Consider the following 14,178-nt stretch of genomic DNA (forward strand, 5'->3'; position numbering starts at 1 on the left):
ATTAACAATTTTGCTTTGAAATGTTTTCAATTTTTGGTCATTTCGATACCTCCTTCTTACGTGCATTTCTTTCTTTCTTTCCTTTTTTTTTTTTTTTTTTTTTTTTTTGAGTTCTCTGAACTGTTTTTACAGAACTAATTACGTTGATAGCAGTCTGAACCAGAAAATGGCTATACTTGTTACAATGCTTTAAGGAGATACCTGGAAAAAAATTAATTGCTACAAATCTCACCACTTCAAAAATGCCATCAGACATCTAAGGAATTTCGATAATCTGAAAAGGAAAACAGAAATTTGAAATATTATCAACTCCCTGACAGTGTCTGTGCTGAGCCAACATTTTAAATACTACATCTTCTGAATTTCTTTGAACTGGGATGGGGAGTGCAGGCATAAAAACCAAGAAAACTTAAAATTTGCTCAAAGTGTTAAAATCTAGACTGCGAATCGATAGCTCACATTTGGAGCACCAGTATCACAAAGAGAATTATTTCAATAAGTAGCAAAATTGACTTGACCAGCTTGTTTTCTAAGGCATTTTTATGTGTTATTATATTAAGATACTTGAAAATTACTCCTGGTGCAATTTTTTGAAGTACAGAATTAAGAACTATAATTTTCAGACAGTGATTTTTTTTTTCCCCCTACAACTGGGCTGCAGGGAAGATAAGGGGGGAAAAAAAGAATTAGAGGTTGGAGTTCTGATTCATTTGCTTAATTTCTTCCCAGAAGTGATTATGAGGTGTGTGTTTCACAATATATACTCTATGTACTAAACCATTACTCCTAATCAGCTAAATCCAGATACATAGTCAACACAAAAAGCTTCAACAATGGCAAGTGGCATGACAGGGCTGAAACTTCCCTCGGGCACCATAAAAATTTTAATAGTGCCAATTATTGTGAGGCAATTTTTTTCTTTTTCTTTTTTTTTTTTTTTTTTTGTCAATCCAACCAGACTCATGTCTGAAAATCTGGATTACCTCAACTGCATAGATTTTGAAGGCCCTCGAGACATTATTAAGGTGGTTTGCATTCTCTTAAACTGTAAATTGAGTTACAAAAGTAAAACCTCAGAAACTATAAAGGTGTTGAATTGTGTTTTATCAACCCTGTGCTTGTAACATACCTTCCATAAGACTTTTCCCAAGTGATCCTGGCTCTGACACACATTATTGTTGAAAGTACTTTTTAACACAAACATTTTTATTCTATTCTTGATTGTAAATCTTTTCATTAAATCCCAGTTACCATTTCCCTTTTATTGATAACTTCAGTTATTTATACTGCTTAAAACTTGTGTTAAAATTTAAAATATATATGTAAGTTGAGCAATAGATCCTCCTCATTTGCCACGAACTTCATTTCTGCTCTGTGCGGTGTCCGCAAACATTACCTTTCAAAAGTATTGTAAAATGAGTCCACAGTGACACATTTCTCTTTTTTGTTGTTGCTGATGTTCTGAAATGCTTTTGTTAAGGAAAATCAACTCAAACAAAAACCTCAAGCTGGTGCTGCAGGGTAAGGTCCCAGCTTCCCCTCTCCCTATAGCCACGGTTGCGCTGCTCAGCAGAGTGTCCGTTTAGAAGTTAAGAATTTTCCATTACCTCTCCTCCTTTCTCCTTGCCATCTGCAAACAGTTTATTTTTTAGGAAAAAAAAAAAGTGAAATTGATTCTGTCTTGAGAGATCTAAACCTAAAACACAGCACATTCTGAAAGATGACATTCGGCATTTGAACGTCATGTGGCTCAGGGTGAGGTCGAGCGCGGAGGGAATGGCTCCATGGTTAAGAATTAAGGACACTGCTAAAACGAAAGATTAATTGTAGGTAACGGTGATATTGAAAAAGAACCCCTCCTATTCTGTTCCCACAGTTAAAATGTCCCTTTACTTATTAGCTCCAATTAGTTTCCATGGTAACCGGCCAGCCCTTGTAAACCCGCACTCTGAGCCACACTCATCTTTGTCTAGACTGAGCTCACCACCCTTCTTCCTCCACAGAGGGCAGTTTAGCTGGGTCTAGATCTATGCCCCTATCTCTCGGGCACACAGGACCGGCACATGAGCGCCCACATCCTTTATTACCCGGGCAATGGTGGCCAAGGGAGAGTGGGAGGGGCATTTGGTCCCCGAGCTACAACGTGTGCACCTACCGCCACACTAATTCCCCCCCCCCCCCTTGGTTATTGTTTCTTCCAGTCTTGTTCTATTATCAGCTGTTTGCTGCTTGTAATTTCTTTTCAGGGAAGCCAATACAGTATAATAAAAACCTCATTAAACAGAAACACCTATCAGCCTCAGAGAAAGCCCTAAACTACCCTTTTTTGTTTAAAGAATCATTAAAGTGAAAAAGAAAAACCACTTGTTTGTCATGCTTGAAAAAAAGAAAACAAAACCAACATAAAGGTTTACCAAGCCAGGGGGCTAATATGAAGATTTAACACACTTAAAACATCGTGGTTCTCCCCCGCCCCCCCCCTCCCCGCCCCGCCTTGTGCCGCCAGCTGGCCAAGAATCCCCACATAAGCACAGTAAATAAATGATCAGTGAGAACGAGGGGGCTGGCTCCTTCAATAACTTGGTTGGAAGAGAGGTCACCGGGACCGCAGCATCCTGGCTGCCCCAGGTTGCTCCGCACCACTGGGCTGGGATAGACGATGCCCCTGAAGTCCCCGGGAGAATCTGATAAGAGAGTGGGGGAGGTCAGGGCCTTCAGCAAATGCTTGAAATTGTGAGAACTCATAAAGCCATAAGCTCTCCTCATGTGTGCTCATTTTACTTCTTGGGACGTAACTCAACTCGAATTCAGTGTTATTGTGAGGCAAACAATCCCTTCTAAGCCAGCCAAGAAGCTCATCTTCTGCAACCGCCATGTGTAATCTTTGTAAGGGTAAGTCAAAATGGTATCATTAGATTTCTCCATTTCAGGTTACCTCTGAGATCACCTTCTCTCCAGCACCTGTTTTGGTGGATGAATGATGACCGAAGGAATAAGATTCCCCAATGCTGGTGACATGTTTTATGCTTAATATGGTTTCTGAGGTTGGCTTCTTAGGCCCTCCATAACCCTAGTGTTGCAAGCAAAAAGTTCTGATCATCAGTGTAATCTGATGGGATATGGATTATCTGTGAAGCCCCTTTCTCTTTTGGTGGTAACATTCCCTCAGGCTTGTTCCTTTAAAGCAAATGACAAATGTCGTCTGAAATCCCGCAATGCTAGCAATATGTGTAAGGATTAGCCCATTACTCTTCGTATCATATAAAGTCTCTATAGATGCACAATAAATCTTGTAATTTGGAACATCTTGCACTTCTAAATTACTCAGAGCTACCCAGCTTCAGACGTCTACTTATTCTTCTTCAACTAAACTTTACTGTCTCGATTCACATCGAGCTCAACTATTCTCAGAAAGAGAGAAGAATTTATGGCTTGTTCAATGAGGTCACCTCACGTGCAATGCAACAAGCATCAGACTAGCTCGTATTTTCAATGAGTATCCAGTTAGATGGGAAGTGACACTGGAACCAGTGGTAGCTTTCTTACCAGACACATGGTTTGATCACTGAAGCCAAGTTCTCCCCAGGAAGCATAAGCCTAAGTATGATGAAAGGGGGTTTGTAGCTACACTGTAAATAATTTTGGGAGGGTGAAATGAGGTGCTAAACCATTTAGGACAAAACAATGACTCTCAAATGGGATAATTTAACGAAAGGTACTGGATTGAAGAGAAAATGCAAATTGCATGCAAAAAAATTTTTTTTTTACTAAAATCTATTTTAAATCTATATTTGTAGAAACCAGTGTTTGGGTATTGGGTATTAATCCTCGTTCGAACAGATAAATAAGTTTAGGAAGCAGAATATTAGGAAGTATGGATATCAAGTGAGAGGAAAATGAGAATTTCAGCAATAAAAAAGTCTGGAAGTAAGGGTTGAGGATATTTAAGATGGAGTGTGTCCTAAACCTAATAAGTCAAATAATCATCTTTTATTTGTAATATATACATTCCCCAGTTAAGGTAAATAGTGTGAAAGAAGGTAGAAAACTAGAAGCAGGGATGAGCATCACTTGTGTTCAGAGAAACCACAGAATTTTGCTTTGGGGAGGAATAATAGACAAAACGTAATCCTCTTATTTTAAAAGAGATGGGAATAGTGAAGCTCAGGGAGGATCAGGCTAATGTCTAAGTCATCACTGGAATGGGGAATGAACTCCAGGATTCAATCTATTAGCTTGAAAATTTTTCTCTCAATGGCATCATGCACTTTTATTAGGAACAACGTTAAGAACTGCAAAGATTCTCTTAAACCGGAGTAATTATGTTTTATTAGTGTTACATTATATAATTTGGGAAGTTGCTGTAATTCAGATGCACAAAATACCTTTGGTCATGCAGTATTTCTTCTGTAAGCCACCAGAGTGGCTTGGCATTGTCAGGCAAATGTAATCATAAATGCAACACAGCTTTACTTAATAATTATTGGATAATAAGATTTTCCTTGTGGCCATGCTTTATTGTAAAAAGTCAGCTAGATCCAGGAGACACATCATCTCCCTTTCTTAATTCAATATATAGGATCAGAAGTTTAAGAATATCTCAGTGAGGGGGGCCCTGGCTGGCTCAGTGGGTTAAGCCTCTGCCTTCAGCTCAGATCATGATCTCAGGGTCCTGGGATCGAGCTCTCTGCTCAGCGGGGAGCCTGTTTCCCCCTCTCTCTGTGTCTGTCTCTCTGCCTACCTGTGATCTCTCTCTCTCTCTGTCAAATAAATTAAAAAAAAAAAAAGTCTATCTCAGTGAGATTAATGTTATATTAGTTTTGAAAGAAATGGACACCAGACCCTGAACTGAAAATTTTCCTTATTAGAGCCATCCAACATTTGGGACATAGGGGAGGAATGTGTCTCTGTTATTTGCCTAATGCCTGGGAAATTAATGAAGATTTATTGGGAGAGTAGAGTTCACTGTTTTCCTGGCATCTACCTGAAAATTTAAAATGTAAAGCTAAGTCTTAAATAAGTTAAAAGAAGAAAAAAAAAAAGAACGGGCAAAACAGGAGTCACAGAAGACAATAGAAACAGGGATACATAGCTCAAAAGTAATTTTGTTAAAAAATGTGGTTACCAAACCACCACCACCACAAAAACCCATGGGAGTGTTTTCCTTCTTTCAGGCCCCTAAGCTTAATCCATTTTAAAATCACCAACTCTTTGGGGACAAAAAGTGTCATACTCATCTTTGCATCCTTTCTTTCTAGAACTTAGCACAGCGTGTTTACATAATAGATCCTCCACTCTATTTCTAACGGTAGTGGGTTGCTTGTCTTGCTAGAATTGACAAGTGCAGCCTCTTGAACAGCAGCGCTCAGCTTGTCTGAGGAGATTAAATAGTTAGTTAGCTTGAAGGCCCTTACTTCTGACTACATAGCCGACCTGCTGAGTCCATAGCTGTTCAAAAGCAGAATATAGTCCCTTGTCATACTTTCTTTTTTTTCTTGGAAGTAGTACAGTTCTAGTATTCACTTAACACTACTGGGAAGTAAGTACTCGGGTAAAAGTTTTTGAAGAACAGATGGAAAACAGCTGCACACTCATTACTATTATAGTCTTTACCAAGAAACCAGAGCTTGCAAATGTTAATAAAAAAAATGTTCATTTCCATGAATATATAGTTCTTTTAATGAGCAGCCCCTGTCAGTTGCTTACTCAACGGGCCGATGTAATTTCTGCCAGTTAAATAAAAGCTTGGATTTTTTCATGTTATTTTAGCAAGACAGTCAACAAATCGACATTATTAACCTAGACTTATGCTAATCTTTCTTAGCCATCACACACTAGGATATGCAAGCAACACAATTGTATAAAATAGAAAACTCTGCTGCTTTTTCTCTTGATGGCTGGAAAATGTGGTTTGCTTATTATTTTGACAACCACGATTTTTTTCACATCAGCTAAGTTTCCTAGGAAAACTGTCGAAAGAGCAGTCACAATATTTTTGTACTTGATTTTTAAAGCCACTTTTTTTTTTAAAGATTTTATTTATATATTTGACAGACAGAGATCACAAGCAGGCAGAGAAGCAGGCAGAGAGAGAGGAGGAAGCAGGCTCCCTGCTGAACAGAGAGCCCAATGTGGGGCTCGATCCCAGAACCCTGGGATCATGACCTGAGCCGAAGGCAGAGGCTTTAACCCACTGAGCCACCCAGGCGCCCCTGCACTTGATTTTTAGAGGCAGTTTTGTCAAGCATCTTCCAACAAATTTCTTAAAAAGAAAAAAAAAAACAAAAAACAGGACACCTCGAAGTCAGTGTTAACTCTCTCTCAGGCTAAATAGCTCTTTCGGCTTTAATGTAATGAAAGCTTTGATTTTGAATGTATGTATGCCCTAAAGTTGAAGTTTTTAAATTTCTTATCCACGTCCATGCAGATTTCTAATTAATGGTCTAATTACCTCTAACATTTTAAATGTTTATTACCGTAGTTCTTATTTATTTTGAAGACAAATGCAATTAATTAAAAAAAAATCTATTCTCTGAGAGGATTTTTTTTTTTTTTTGTATTTTATTAAAAAAAATTTATTCAGGGGCGCCAGGGTGGCTCAATTGGTTAAGTGTCTGATTTCAGATTAGGTCACGACCTCAGGGTCCTGGGATTGAGTCTTGCATTGGGCTCCCTTCTCAGTGGGGAGCTGGCTTTTCCCTCTACTTCTGCCCCTCTCCTCACTCGTGCTCGCTCGCTCTCTCGCTCTCTGTCTCGGTCAAATAAATAAAAAAAAAAATCTTAAAAAAATTCATTTAGTTTTCTCCTGGAAAGACAAAACCTTGCAAGCAGAGTCACATCTTTTAATTTAAAGATAACGTGCTTTAGTCTTGCCTTCCCTGTCACCCCCAAACTATCCTCTCAACAAGACTCTTATTTCTTCTAAATTCTTACCATCATAAAAATAATAATAGCTAATAGTGTTAGAACACTCACTGTTAGGGAGGCTTTTTAACATAGTTGTCCAGACTAAATTCATTAACCATCACAAGACTCCAGTAAGGAAGCTACTATTATCCATACTTTACAGACAAGAAGACCTTAGTTTAGAAACATATACTGCTCTGTTGACGGTCAAACATCTAGCAGGAAGCAGATTCCTGGGATTCGAACTCCCAACTTCAGAACTTATATCACTAATGAAGTTGTTCTTGTTTCGGCTCTCTATTTGCTATTTATGAGAATTTTTAAAAAAGGATTCAATTTATTTATTTGACAGAGAGAAACACAATGAGAGAGGGAACACAGGCAGGGGGGTGGGAGAGGTAGAAGCAGGCCTCCTTCTGAGCAGCGAGCCCAATGCAGGGCTAGATTCTAGGACTCCTGGGCTGTTAAATAGTGCTGCGACCTGAGCTGAAGGCAGATGCTCAATGACTAAGACACTTAGGCGCTCCTATTTAATAATAAGCATTTTAAGGTGGTAAGTGCTCCATCAAGCGTCTCCTAGAACTTTGCTAGAGTCTCCTCAACCTCACATCTTTCTGTGTGTTCATGAAGTCTAAGGATGCCTTCCACAAGAAGAGGTTTTCTGTACATTATAGAAAGAACTCTCCATTTTTGCTTTGGAATGAGAGACACAAGTGAACCATGAAGACGAATCTTCCTGCAATGAATGTTCTCTTGGATTTACTGGGAAGGGGTCTCATTGACCCACTTCTCCAACTTGAGGATGCTGGAGTACTTAGGGCCTAGAAGGTGCTCAGGTTGTGTTAAATAGTGCTGAGGTCATTCCATCCACCTGTTTACAACTATGTTCCCAATAGCTGATTGTTGGTCAGCTTTCATGGTTCTAAGCCTCTGTATCTTTTGCAGGGCCTAATAACCATATATATTTGATCTTAAAAAAAAATATATATATATATATATATATATATATATATATGATACATAATCCCCATGGCAGTCATTAAATACAATTTTTTTTAATTAATCCCAGGGGAATTTTAATTGGTATGTACTACTTTCTTAGGATAACAACACGCATGATTTTCTAATGCTTCATATGAACCAGAAGTGAGTTCTAATCCCCAAACGATGTTTGAAAATAGTTTAAATAACTGTGAACTCAATTATGGGATTAGAAATTAGATTCAAAAGTAGCCAAAGGGTAAATGTAGAGGGTTCCAGCATTTTTCGAGAAGACTACCTAAGGTTTTCACTTTTATCCCCCCAGAAATATTTTTTAAGTGGTTTGTTAAGATGTTAAAAAGGAAAACTTGGTATGATTTGGGATCCTTTACTTTGATTACCTGGCTGTCTAAGTCACCCAGCAAATTGATTAAACTTGCTTATTTGTTTTAAAAATCTTCTAAGTTAAATACTCTTTTATTGATAAAAAAAAATTAAGTTTTTCTAAGAGACAAATATACCAGACCTTGATTTTCAAAGAACTTCAATGAGGATGGCACTGTAGATTTTAGCATTTGACTCTGAAGTCATTAATAAAATATTTTCTAGAGTCACTTGAATAAATTTAGCATACTTTTTTGAAATGGTAATCCAGAAGTTAAATAAATTTGTAAGACCTTAATTCAGGGGTAATTTGTTTTTAGAGAAATGCCCCCTACAGAGCATTCACTGGGAGAAAGTTCCACAGGTCACACTCAGAGCTAACAAAGGGTAGGGTTCCAAATCCCTGCCTCCTGATCATCTTTTAGAACAGAAATGTCAACCAAGCATTTGCATTTTGTTACTCTGGAAAGCAGTAGTCTTTAAAAGGGACTACACAAAGTGTTTTATTGTTGCTTTACATGCTACTGTTATCTGATATTTATGGTATTATCATAATCATAAATATCAGACACTAAACATAAAGTCTACCATGGCTGCAAGGCAGGCAATGGATCTGGAAAAAAATTTAAAAACTCCTCAGAGCTCTATCTGTACTGTTTGAGTCTATTAAAATGAACTCAATATAATATCAAACTAAAAATAGAAGCCCAGTCTTCTAGGAGAGGGGAAGACGATTCTTTGGAGAATCTTCAGCCAAATGACATTTGGTGTCTAAAATTGACCTGATACCTCCCCTAACCCAGTACCATGCACTGCAAATCTCCTACCTTGAATAGCCCTGAGAATCACTGCAAAACCTTGGAATTTTAGGTTTTTTAATCTGAGAATTATGAGGAGGAAATGTAGAGGAACCGATCCTAACAGAAACTGTTCTCCCTGTTGACCTCTCTCATATCTGAAATTCCTCTGATGGAGGCTTATCTAGTTTAATAGGTGTAGTTTTAAAAATAAAAACCTCCTGTCCTTTAATCTTCAGAGAAGAAATTTGCCAACTCACGATCAGGATATTGGAGTTTGCATGGGAGGGTGCTGCAGGGTGGGTGACGTGGGAGGGGTGGCAGGAAAGACATCAGATAAAATCTCTGCCTATTCCGAAGCTGTGCCTGGAACTGACCTTTTGCTAAGCTAGGGAGCGACATTCCACAGTACCGAGTAATTTAGTTACACTTAGTTACACGACACATGAATTAGGCTTCTGACACTTGTCCCAATGTTAACCACATTTATAACATTGTATCATCGGGAAAAAATATTTTCTCCCATCTTTCCTTCTTTCTTTCTCCCTCACCTCTGCTTTGGCTTTTGGGGACCAAATTCTGCAAACCCCTGTTGGTGTCAATATTGTGAAGAAGAATGTAAAGTGGAAGGGATCTTTCCGGCATATGAGGAAAAAATGAGACAACAGTGTCTTCATACGTCCACGTGGTATACACTAAGCGTGGTAAATACTGACATTGGAAACCTCATACCTGTCACCCACAAATATAAAAGGTGCCACAATATAATTGTGCCACTCATACAATGACTATAAGACTTCTCAAAAGTAGTGTAATTCCTAGTACACAAAAGCAAGCAAAAGGCTAGAAATAGGACATACATTTAAGTTGCACGACAACCGTTTTCCCCCCCAATTCTTTTGGAGGATTTCTGGGTCTGTAAATGTAGTCCAATTTGGAGATACCATCAAAAATGGGATTTTCAGTCGCTCTGTGGACACCCAATGCAGAACAGAGCCGTATGCAAGTCAAGGAAAAGGATGCGTGGTAAAAGCAAGAATCAAGATGGGAGAAGGCTTATGAAGTAGGTTCGTGAGGCAGGGGCTGGCAGGGAAAAGGGAAACAGAGAGTCAGAGAGAGAGAGAGATCTAGTTGGAAGTCTCACTAATTGGAGAAGGTTCAGAATTCAAGTGGATTGGCAAGAGGTCAAGTGTCACGGCGATTTAGCAGTCTAAGCTAGGCGGGGCGGAATGCAGTTGTAGTATAGAAGCTTGGATCAGATTTGGGGTTCTTGATGATCAGAGAGAAAAAAAACATTTCGGGCCAGGAAAGCAGAAAATCATTGCAGAATCTGGAAGGTGTGTGTTCACCTAATTAGTAGATGGTTGCCAAGCCACAGGTTTTCTTCATTCTGTCCTGATATTAAATACTTTCCTGGAAATAGCAGATAAGGACCAAGGGGACCAGGAACTTTTGCATGGACTGAAACAAAGTGTCTGAACAGGAGCCTGTCATGAGGGCAGGCAACCACTGTTCTCCAATAAGCAGGACTGCAAGAGCTGGGAGTGAGTTCTCAACATTAAAAACGCAGGCACATAGCCAGAACATACCCTCTCCCGTTGTCCTATAGAACTTTTACCCTGCAAAGTCCTGCTCAGGTACTCCTTCTGAGAATATTTTCTAACCTCACAGACAGAGATAATCATGGCTTTCTCATCATTACTTACTCACTTCATTCATACCTCTGTCATCGTACTTAATGAGGCAGCAACATAAAGATCTGTGGGCATTGCTGCCTCCTTTATTAACACAGTAAGCTTGGGGGCACCTGGGTGACTCAGTGGGTTGAACATCTGCGTTTGGCCCAGGCCATGATCTCAGGGTCCTGGGATCGAATCCCGAGTGTAGTTCTGCGCTCAGAGGGGACTCTGCTGCTTTCTTTCCCTCTACCCCTCCTCCTGCTCCTGCTCTCTCTCTTTCTCTTAAATAAATAAATAAAATCTTAAAAAAAAAAAAAAAAGCCAGTAAGCTCAGGACATATCTAGCATTTCCCCACTCTTCATTGTGCATGGCAATGAGTACCCATAATACCTATTGTCTGCGGGCTCTCTGAAGGTCTTGATATTAAAAATGTGACGGCCCCTTGACCGTTGTCTCATTCCTGGGATTGGGAGAGATGGATTTCTCTGAAGGAAGATTACTGAGAATTATGTTACTTTTTTTTTTTTTTAGAAATTCTGTTTATTCATTAGAGAGAGAGACAGAGAGCCGGAGCAGGGTGAGAGGCAGGGAGAGAGGGAGAGGCAGGGAGAGAGAGAAGAAGCAGGCTCCTTTGTGAGCTGGGAGCCCGATGTGGGGCTTGATTCCAGGACCTGGAGATCAGGACCTGAGCCAAAGGCAGATGCCCAACCATCTGAGCCACCCAGGTGCCCCAATGTTACTATTTTGATATCTTTCAAATGTTCCCCTGCTAGGAGGACTATGCTATTCAGGAGAGATTGATGTCAGGCATAATGAGAAAGAAAGTGAGCACTAGTATGGGAAGTAAGCAGTCGCGCTTCTATTTTGGCTCTGCTACCTGTAGTTTGAGTTATGTTGGGTGGGTTACTGCACATGCCTGAGATTTGGTTTTGCTGTCCATGAAATGAGACAGTTTCAAGGCTTCGGGGTACACTTTAAAGTCTTCTGTAGGGTGCCTGGGTGGATAATTAGGTTAAGCTTCTGCCTTCAGCTCAGGTCATGATCCCAGAGTCCTAGGATTGAGTCCTGTATGGGGCTCCCTGCTGAATGGGGAGTCTGCTTCTCCCTTTACCTGCTGCTCCCCATGCTTGCATGTTCTCTCTCTCTCTCTCTGTGTCAAATAAATACATAAAATCTTTAAAAAAAAAAAAAAAGTCTTCTGCTACCCCTGTGGCCCTCAAGGACCCTTCATTAGGCAGCCGTTTACTATCAAATACAGGTACCAAGTTCCCCAGAAATTACCCCAGGAACCTTCCCTTTGGGTCAAATCCCTTATTCCTTTGTTTTGACTTTATAGACACATGTGTGGGAGAAGGAGGGATAATTCCTGGACCGTGGAGCTTTTCAAATGGCACATAGGGTAGTGCGTGAGCTCCTGGTCATGGGATTCTATGAAACTCTACTATTTGTTCCCTTCAAGCATGACACTGGCCCTCCTGACCATCTGTTGGGGAGGCAGGGCCATGGTTATCTTTAAATTCATCTTTCAGTGCTTCTTTCCCTGTCTCTTAATAGTCTGGGAATCAGCAAAGTCTTAGACAGGATGTAGAGGTTCATGCTGGCTCTCACATCTTCTCTCAATTGACTCAATGATCTCCTAAATCCTTTTTCGGCAAGCCTGATGTGGTTTTAGGCATGCTACCTACCTAGCCGCATGACTCAGGGGGGATCCATGGAGACCTGCCTGGAAGCCTCTACAGGCCCTGAACAGGAGGTGTTGAAAACCTAAATCTAGGGGTTGGCAATGGGGTTGGAAGCATGCAGGTGGATACAGGGGCCTTTTGAAGGAAAGACCAAGACGTTTACTGACTCACAGGAGAGCCTGAATGAAGGGAAATGTTGAGTATAAGATGACTGCCATTTTTCAGAGTTGCGTTGGCCAACCAGGTGACTTTGCCGCTCACTCCTGTCCCCCGGGTTCAGGATTCCCTGTGTTCTGATGACTGGCCAACAGAGTCTGAGACAAAAGTGGAAGATGAGGGATATTTTCAGAGAGAAGTTATAAATATGTTGAGAGTATGGATGGTGGGAGAGTTGGAAATACCCATCTCTGAGGTCAGGAGAAGAGTGAAGACTACACACAAGCTAGATGATTTCCAGCTTCCAAGAAAGGAAGGACCAAAACAAAAGGTCTGTGCCCAGCGGTGAAGTGTGAAAAAGCACTTCTTTTTGATCTGGGAAAATCCAGAGCAGTTTTAAGAAGATGTGATTACCAGTAGCATCAAATATAAAGAATTGTTTAAAAAAATGAGGATGGCTGGGTTTCACAGGAATAGTTTTAGAATTGTCTTTTTAAAAAAAATTTTTATTTTATTTTTGAGAGAGAGAGAGCACAAGCAAGGTGAGGTGGGGGAGGATCAGAGGGAGAAGCAGACTCCCTGCTGAGAGGAAAGCCTAATGTGGGACTAAATTCTGGAACTCCAGGATCATCATCTGAGCTGAAGGGAGACACTTAACAGACTGAGCCACACAGGTGCCCCTAGAATCATCTTTTATCTTGGTTTCTTTGTCTTAATCTGTCTCTATTCATCTCCCAGCCTATTTTTTAATTTTTAAAAATTTTTAAAAATCTTCCATTTCTACTCCCCCCACCCAAAATGTTTTTCATTTTGGTGTAATAGACATAACAAAATTCACCATTTTCACTATTCTAAATTATGCAACTTAGTAGCTACATTCATAACAGGCAACTATCATCATCATAGTTGCCTGTTATGAATGTGTTGCCTGTTATGAATGTGTTACATTTTTATCACCCCAAAAAGTAACCCCGACTTTGTGAAGCAGAAATCAGAAGCAGTCACTTTCCATTCCAGGCATCAGCAAAAGCCCTTGCAATGACTACTCTGTTTTCTGTCTCAATGAATTTGCCTATTCTGGATATTTTGTGTCCTTGGAATCACTATATGGTCTTTCCTGGCTTATTTTACTTAGGATAATGTTTTCAAGATTCATCCATGATGCAGCACATATTAATACCTCATTCCTTCTTAGGGCCAATTAATGTTTTATGGATATATCATATTTCATTTGCCCATTCAATAAATTGGTAGACTCTTGGGTGGCTTCCCACTTTGGCTGTAATGCATAATGCTGCTCTGAATATCTGTAAACAAGTTTTTGTACCTATGTCTCTTGGTGTATACTTAGGAGTGGAATTGCTGGGTTGGATGCTAATCCTATGTGTAACTTATTAAAGAACTACCAGACTGTATTCTGTAATGGCTGCACCACTTGATTTCTTACCTGCAGTGTGTGAGGGTTCCAGTTTTTCTATATCCTCATCAATACTTGTTATTTCTTTCTGTTTTGTTTTGTTTTTTTGATCCTAGCTACTCTAGTGGGTGTGAAGGGCTATCACTGTGGTTTTCATTTGCATTTCTGGGATAAC

The sequence above is a fragment of the Mustela lutreola genome, chromosome 3, assembly GCF_030435805.1.
Source record: "Mustela lutreola isolate mMusLut2 chromosome 3, mMusLut2.pri, whole genome shotgun sequence".
NCBI lineage: Eukaryota > Metazoa > Chordata > Mammalia > Carnivora > Mustelidae > Mustela > Mustela lutreola.